The following is an 8,432-nucleotide window of genomic DNA, read 5'->3' on the forward strand; positions in this document are numbered from 1 at the left end:
GGCGTCGGCGGACGTCAGGTGTTGGGGGCGCGGCCTCCCGAGTCCCAGCCAATCAAGCATGGGGGCGTGGCCACAGAGCCACAGCCAATCAAGAACGGGGCGTGGCCTTCGAGCACACGTCACCGACAATCAATTTGAGGCGTGGCCTCCCGAGTCACACCCACAACCGTGAGGTCACGACCTTCTGACCCAAGCAGCAAGCATTGGGGGCGTGGCCTCATGAAGGACACGCCCCCTCAGACACAGGGGGCGTGGCCTGCCGCGAAAATGACTCATATCCAAAGGCCAAAGAGATAATACAGCGGGTAGGACGTTTGCATCGCACGAGTCTGGGCAGGGTTGGATCCCAGGCATCCCATGTGGGCCCCAGAGGGATTCTTGAATACAGAGCTAAGAGTTTAGTGAATTCTGAGAAATACAGGCAACTCAGAGGCTAGCTCTCACTGTACCTCTGGGGTTGACAGCTTGTTGTTTCTCACCTGTTGTCGCCTTGCCTTGTCTCGACTCTGATTCTTCGATGTCTTGTCCTTGACACCATCATGAGTGGCCAATAAGGACCTGCTAGATAAAGAGTTCAAGGTGCACAGTGATCCAGACAATATAAAGAGGAAATTTATTCTTTGGGCATTTTTTTAAATATCCCATAAATGAGGGATCATTCTAGTCTCCTTCCTCTGACTCATTTTGCTCAGCATAATACTCTCCACACTCATCTAAGTATAAGCCAATTTCATGATTTGGTTTTTCCTAACAATTGTGTCATATTCTATTGTGTAGATGTACCAGTTTTTTTTTTTTTTGTTTGTTTGTTTTTTTGGTCACACCCGGTAGCACTCAAGGGTTACTTCTGGCTCTACACTCAGAAATCGATCCTGGCAGGCTCGGCGACCATATGGGATGATGGATGCCGGGATTCGAACCACCATCCTGCTATCTCTCCAGCCCCAGTGTACCAGTTTCTTGATCCACTCATCTGCTCAAGGACACTTGGGTTCTTTCCAGATTCTAGTAATTGTGAATAATGCTGCAATAAACAGGAGTGCAGATGCTTTTAATGCATTGTGTTTTGGGGTCCTAGGAGTGGTATTGCTGAGACCCAGCTCTTTATCCATTTCATGTCACTGGACATTCAGATTGTTTCCATACACAGCTGTGCATATATGCTTCCAAAGTAATGTTTGGCATGATTGTGATTTTTTTTTTTTTTTGGCCAAACCTGGCGGCACTCAGGAGTTATTCCTAGCTTTGTGCACAAATTATGGGCAGGTTTATCCCATATGGGATGCTGGGGATTGAACCTGTGTCAGTCACGTGCAAGGCAAATACCCTCCCGCTGTGCTATCTGACCCCACGATTGTGAATTTTTTTTTTTTTTTGGGTCCTTGAGCCACACTCAGCAGCTACTCCCAGGCCGGAGAGATAGCATGGAGGTAGGGCATTTGCCTTGCGTGCAGAAGGACGGTGGTCCGAATCCCGGCATCCCATATGGTCCCCTGAGCTTGCCAGGAGTGATTTCTGAGCGTAGAGCCAGGAGTAACCCCTGAGCGCTGCCGGGTGTGACCCAAAAAACAAACAAAATCATCGCTTCTGGCAGGCTCAGGGGACCGTATGGGATGCAGGGAGTTGGTTGCATGCAAGGCAACACCCTACTGCTGTGCTATCTCTGACCCCATGATTGTGATTTTTAAACCAGAAAGGCTGAGTTGACTCAACACAAGTTTAGGGCAGTGACAAACCTCAATTAAAATAATCACTTAAAGAATGTGTTTGTGTGACTCAGACTTGCCACCTTGCCATCTTTTATTTTTGGTTTTTGGGCCACACCCAGCAGTACTCGGGTTAGTTCAGGCTCTGCACTTAGAAATCATTCCTGGCAGGCTTGGGGGACCATATGGGATGGTGTGAATTGAACTTGGATACGTCCCGGGTCGGCTGCATGCAAGGCAAATGCCCTACCACTGTGTTATCTCTCTGGCTCCAAGACTTGCCATCTTTATTTTTGGAACACACCCGGATTCGCTCAGGGGTTACTCCTGGCTCTGTGCTCCGAAGTCATTCCTGGCAGGCATGGTGGACCATATGGGATGCCAGGATTTGAACCACCGCCTGTGCTGGGTTGGCTGTGTGCAAGGCAAACACCCTACCATTGTGTTATCTCTCCAGTCCCATGCCATCTTTACTGTAGTGATTACTTTACTGAAGTTACACACTTCTGTACTTTGAAGGATACTCTATAGGGGCCACTGGAATGCTTGTTTTGTATGTGCGAGGCCCTCAAACCATGGCCCTTGGGCCACATATTGTATTTGTATGTTTTGTTTCTTCATTGCAAAATAAGATATATGCAGTGTGCATAAGAATTCGTTCATAAATTTTGTTTTTACTATAGCCAGACCCTTCAATGGTCTGAGGGACAGTGAACTGGTCCCCTGTTTAAAAAGTTTGAGGACCCCTGTGCCTAGATTCTATCCAGGCTGTGTAAAAAACATAAAGCTCAGGGCTGGAGAGATAGCATGGGGATGAAGGCAAGTAGTGCTACACTCACCAGCTATTCTTGGGGCTTACTCCTGGCTCTGTAGCTTAAGAGTCACTCCTGGGGCCAGAGATAGCATGGAGGTAAGGCGTTTGCCTTTCATGCAGAGGGATGGTGGTTCGAATCCCAGCATCCCATATGGTCCCCTGTGCCTGCCAGGGGCGATTTCTGAGCATAGAGCCAGGAGTAACCCCTGAGCGGTGCTGGGTGTGATCAAAAACCAAGATCCAAAAAAAAGCTCATGAGACTTGCTAGCAACTGTCTTTGTCCCTCCCCCCATAATCAGCTTTTTCGGGGGGGTAGGGGGATTGGGCCTAACCCAGCCTTGCTTAGGGGTTACTCCTGGCTCTGGGCTCAGAAATTGCTCTTGGTAGGCTCGAGGAACAATATGGGATGCATGGGATCGAACCCAGGTCCGTCCTGGGTCGACTGCATGCAAGGCAAACACCATACTGCTGTGTCATTGCTCTAAGTCCCTAATTTAGCTACTTCTTGAAGACTAGGACTTTGTCTCTATGGCTCCATTACTGCTGTCTAGCATGATGGTGAAAAGAAAAAATGAAGCCACCTTACCTCTCAGCAATATTTGGAGTGTAAGGTGGGTACGGTGGGACAATAAAAAGTATGTTGGATTCCTTCTGTGTCATTCATTTAAAAGATTTCATTTGGGGCTGGAGTGATAGCACAGCAGTAGAGCATTGGCATTGCATGTGGCTGACCCAAGTTCAGTCCTTGGCATCCCATATAACCTGCCAGGAGTGATCTCTAAGTGCAGAGCCAGGAAAAACGCCTTAATGACACTGGGTGTGACCCCAAACCAAAACCACCACCACCAAAAAGACCAAAAACAACAACAAAAATGTTCATTTAAGAAACTTCACTTTTTTTTTTTTTTTTTGGTTTTTGGGCCACACCTGTGGGCACTCAGATGTTATTCCTGTCAGGCTGGGGGACAATATGGGATGCTGGGATCGAACCCAGGTCTGTCCCAGGTTGACTGCATGCAATACAAAGGCCCTACTGCTGTGCTATCACTCTGGCCCCATGTGGACTTACTTAGTATATATTTCCTTTGGATTCTTCCATGAATCAGCTTGAACATCTCCATGCTGGGTGGTGGTTTACGAGACTCTGACCTCCTCCCCACTCTGGTTTAAAATGATTATGGGCATAAAGTCTTTACTACTTATAAGAGGTCTTAAGAGTTTTTATTTGGTCTGTTTGTTTCATTTTATGTCTTAGTGCCATGTCTGGAGATGCAGAGAGGATGATTTGTTTGGAGGTCACTGCTGAAACAAATCACATTTTCTCCAGATCTGAGGGACGTCTTTCTGGCCCGAAACATCTTTAGCAGGAAGCAGAATCCTAGTAACTCCATACAAACAGGAGCTCTTAAATCAGAAATGGACGTGTATGGATACTGTCAATGAGATAGGAAGTAAGAAGTATTAAGCGTTAAAAAAAAAAAGAAGTATTAAGTGTAAGGCCAATTAAATGGGAGTTTTATATATTTTTCTAAAAGGGGGCATATACTGGGTAGTGCTTGGGACTTGCTTCTGGCTCTATGCTTAGGAGTCACTTGTGATGGGGCTCAGAGGACCATCTAGACTGCTGGGATTGAACCAGGGTTAGCTGTGTGTAAGGCTAGAGCCCTCAGCACTGTTCTATTGCTCTGGCCCTCTTAGAATTTAGGATTTACTTCTCATTCTGGCTTAGGAAGCATTCCTGGTGGGGTTCAAGGTAAACACCCTACCTGCTATACTATCATCTGGTCTTGCAATGGAATCTTTATACTTTGAAAGGTCAAGTTTTCATATATTTCTTCTTCCTTTTTTTTTTTTTGGTTTTTGGGCCATACCCCGGCAACGCTCAGAGGTTACTCCTGGCAGGTACGGTTACTCTCGGCATATGGGATGCTGGGTTTAAACTACTGTCTATCCTGGGTTGGCTGCTTGCAAGGCAAATGCCTTACTTCTTCTTCTTTTTTTTTTTTTTTGGTTTTTGGGTCACACCCGGCATTGCTCAGGGGTTACTCCAGGCTCTATGCTCAGAAATCGCTCCTGGCAGGCTCGGAGGACAATATGGGACACCAGGATTCGAACCGATGACCTTCTGCATGAAAGGCCTTACCCGCCAATGCTATCTCTCCAGCCCCAAACGCCTTACTTCTGAGCTACCTCTCTGGCCGCTGTATATTTCTTCTTTACAGAAGAATATTTACAATTATTAGTGATATATCACACTATTTGGTTTCAGGCGAAGAGATAGAAATTGACACTATTTTACAGAAGGAACTTCAGACAACTATAGAGAATAAGTGGCTGAGGCAGGTAGAGTGCTTGGCCTGTATACAGCTGACCTGGATTCAATCCATAGTTCCCTATATGCTCCCCTAAGCCCCTCTAGGAATGATCTTTGAACACTGCCTGATGTGGTCCCTCATTGTCCTCCCCCCCAAAAAGAAAAAAGATGAAGTGATTTAGTTGACATCACTAAAAGTCAGGAAAGTTATGGAAAAGCAGGACATATATTTAAGCACAACACCTTAGATACAACCCTTATATATGACTGGTATTTTTTTTTTTTTTTGCCATACTGGTGGCAATCAAGGGTTACTCCTGGCTCTGTGTTAAGAAATTACTCCGGGGCCGGGAAGGTGGCGCTAGAGGTAAGGTGTCTGCCTTGCAAGCGCTAGCATAGGACGGACAGCGGTTCGATCCCCCGGCGTCCCATATGGTCCCCCCAAGCCAGGGGCGATTTCTGAGCGCATAGCCAGGAGTAACCCCTGAGCATCAAACGGGTGTGGCCCAAAAACCAAAAAAAAAAAAAAAAAAAAGAAATTACTCCTTGCAGGCTTGGGGAACCATATGGGATGCTGGGGATCAAACCTGGGGTCAGCTGCGTGCAAGGTAAATGCCCTGCCCACTGTGCTATTGTTTTGCCCCTGACTGGTAATTTCTGGGCCAGATGGCTAACAACAAAGAGCTGGACCATACTCTGTATGGAGAAGCCTGGGTTTATTCCTCTGACCACTACTACATGGTCCCCAGAGTACCATGGTACCAGAACCAGTAGCCCCCGTTTTACCCCCAGCTCTGTCAGTGTGGCCCCAAACCGAAACAAAAAATAACCAAGACAACAGAACCCAAACTCAACTGTACACAGAACAGTCATTTGCAAATAGACACATTGATCAGAATAATTGGTTTGCAATTTGCAAAAGAAAATGTAATCATTAATAGATACTAAGAAAGAAGTATATGAGTAAAAAGGTCAAGATTAGAAACCCCAGGGCCAGAGAGACAGTAGAGCAGGGAAGGTGCTTGCCATGCCTGCCTGAAGTTGATCTGGGTTGATCCCAGCACTGAGCACCCCATATGGTCGATCCCTGAGCCCAAAGCTAGGTAAGCCTGGACACCAACCAAGAAAATAAACAAAAAAAGATTAGAAACCTGGTGTGACTTCTATTCCGGAATAATTTATTACATTTTTTGGGGGTGATGGGGGGATACCCAGCCTCCTGGCAATACTCAAGTCCATGTGTAGTGCTAGAGATAAAACCAGGGTTAGTGGAGCATCTTGACTCCTTTGTTAACTCCCCTGTTATTCTAAGAAATTCACAGTAGGATGTGATTTGTTCACTTCCTAGCAAATTTGTCTAGCAGTGGGGGTGGGGTGGAGTGGAGAAGAGAGCCTGAGACTGGACTCCAAATCTTAAAAATGTGATTTTTTTAATAATATAAGTACAAAATTTTATTCCTTTATACAATTACAATGGGGTTTGGATCAAACCACTAGAATTTATTTAAAAAAAGAAACAAAACAAAACAAAAAATAAAGCAATGATAGAAAAACGGCAAGGAGGTTTGAACCCAACAGTACCAAAAACCACAAGGTACAGATCACAATACAAATGTGTACAAACTTGAAATACAAAGACAGCCTAGGGGTTTTCAAGGAAAATGAACAGTCAGGAGAAAAAAAGGTCTTTGTAGGGAATTCACAAATGACCTTGGGAATGGGCCTGACCCGACCCCCCTTCCTGTCCAGAGCCATGTCTGCGGCATTCAGGGAACTGCCTGGGTTCTACATTCAGATGGGGCCCTGGGCTAGGACCCGCCACGCACGCGCACACGCACACACGCGCACACACACACACACACACACACGCACACACACACACACACACACAAACAAGCCCAGATTTCTGATCTTCTTGATTTTGGGGGCACGTACACGCACACACGCACCCAGAGTCACACACGCGCACACACACACACCACACACACACACACACACACACACAATAAAAAACAAGCCCAGATTTCGGCTCTTCTTGATTTTGGGGGGGCGCGCACACACACACACACACACCCAGATTTCTGCTCTTCTTGACTTTGGGGGCACGTACATGCACACACGCGCCCAGATTCACACACACACACACACACACACACACACACACACACACACACACACACACACCCGCCATGCACACGTGCACACACACACAAAAACGCGCCCAGATTCACACACACACACACACACACCCCCGCCATGCACACGCGCACACACACACAAAAACAAGCCCAGATTTCTGCTCTTCTTGATTTTGGGGGCCCCAAGTCTTCCAGTTTCCTCAGTTAAGCCCCAAACTGCTTGTGAGCTAAAAAGGGCGTCCCGTGGCCAGGACAGCTTATAGGAAGCTCGGTGCTGTGGTCATCCTGGAGTTTAACTCAACAGGTGCATTGTGGGTTTGTGGGGAGATATACTCAGGACGCCTGAGTGATCTGCTACAGCCAAGGAAGACCGTTAAGGGGGTGCGAGCAGGGAGGGCCAAGAAGCTTCAGCCACTTGACCATTTGCTGTGCGAAGGGTACAAAAACTGGGTTCTTTGGAAACCAGGAAGCTGGTCAAGGGAACATCCCACTTTCTTTCACTTTCTGACATTATCCAAGTCTATGAAGTTCCCAACCAAGGAAGAGAATCTTAACATAATGATTGCATTTCTTTGAAGGGTGGGTGGGGTGGAAAAGGGGGATGAGGCATGAAACTTTAAATTTTAAACTGATCTGCAGTTTTCAGCAGAGACCAGAGAAAAGAAGAGGAAGAAAGAAAGGAAGGAAACAAGAGACAAATCTGTTGTCTTCCACACGCTGCTGCTGGTGGAGGTGTCTTATTATTAAATTATATGTACAGAAATTTACAGGATAAATTAAAAATCTACGATTCAGAAGTTAAATACACATAATTAAAACATTCATTTCACACGCACACATAAATAAACCTATAAGAGAATCAGGTACTTTTCTCTTCTTTTCTTCCTTCTCGTTTTTGCAACTGACTTGCATGCAGAGGGCAGAACAATTGTGGCCCTGCCCGGCAGGGGAGGCAGGAAGAAAGAGGAGCTCAAAAGTCACGCTGGGAAAAGTTCATTTTCCACGCGACTAAGTCGCTAGACAGCGAAACCTGGATTGGAGGCCGTGGCGGCTTAGCTAATGCTGCTGCCGAGGACAGATAACCAGCTCGAAAGTGCTGTAGACCAAGTCCCTGGAGACCCAGTGTCGGCCTCCACGGCTTTACCCGCTGGGGCGTTCATGCAAGGCCGAAGGCTGCCACTGTGGGTACCAAGGGTTACGATAGAGTCTGAGACACAGACACTCGGTTAGCAGCACCAGCCGAAATTTCTCCTCCCAGGCTCACCTCCGCCACTGCGATAAGTGGAGAATGGGGGATGCTTTGGTCACTTGGAGCGGGAAAGCACTGTACTTTATACTTGGTGCCCTGGCATCTGCCCATCATCGCTCCCTTTACACTGCGGACTGTCAGACAGGTAAGGCAAATGGTCAGTGATGGGTCTGGAGGCACCATCGAGTTTTGGCCAAAATAATAAAAATAA

Source organism: Suncus etruscus, chromosome 4 (assembly GCF_024139225.1).
Source record: "Suncus etruscus isolate mSunEtr1 chromosome 4, mSunEtr1.pri.cur, whole genome shotgun sequence".
In the NCBI taxonomy this organism is placed as follows: Eukaryota; Metazoa; Chordata; class Mammalia; order Eulipotyphla; family Soricidae; genus Suncus; species Suncus etruscus.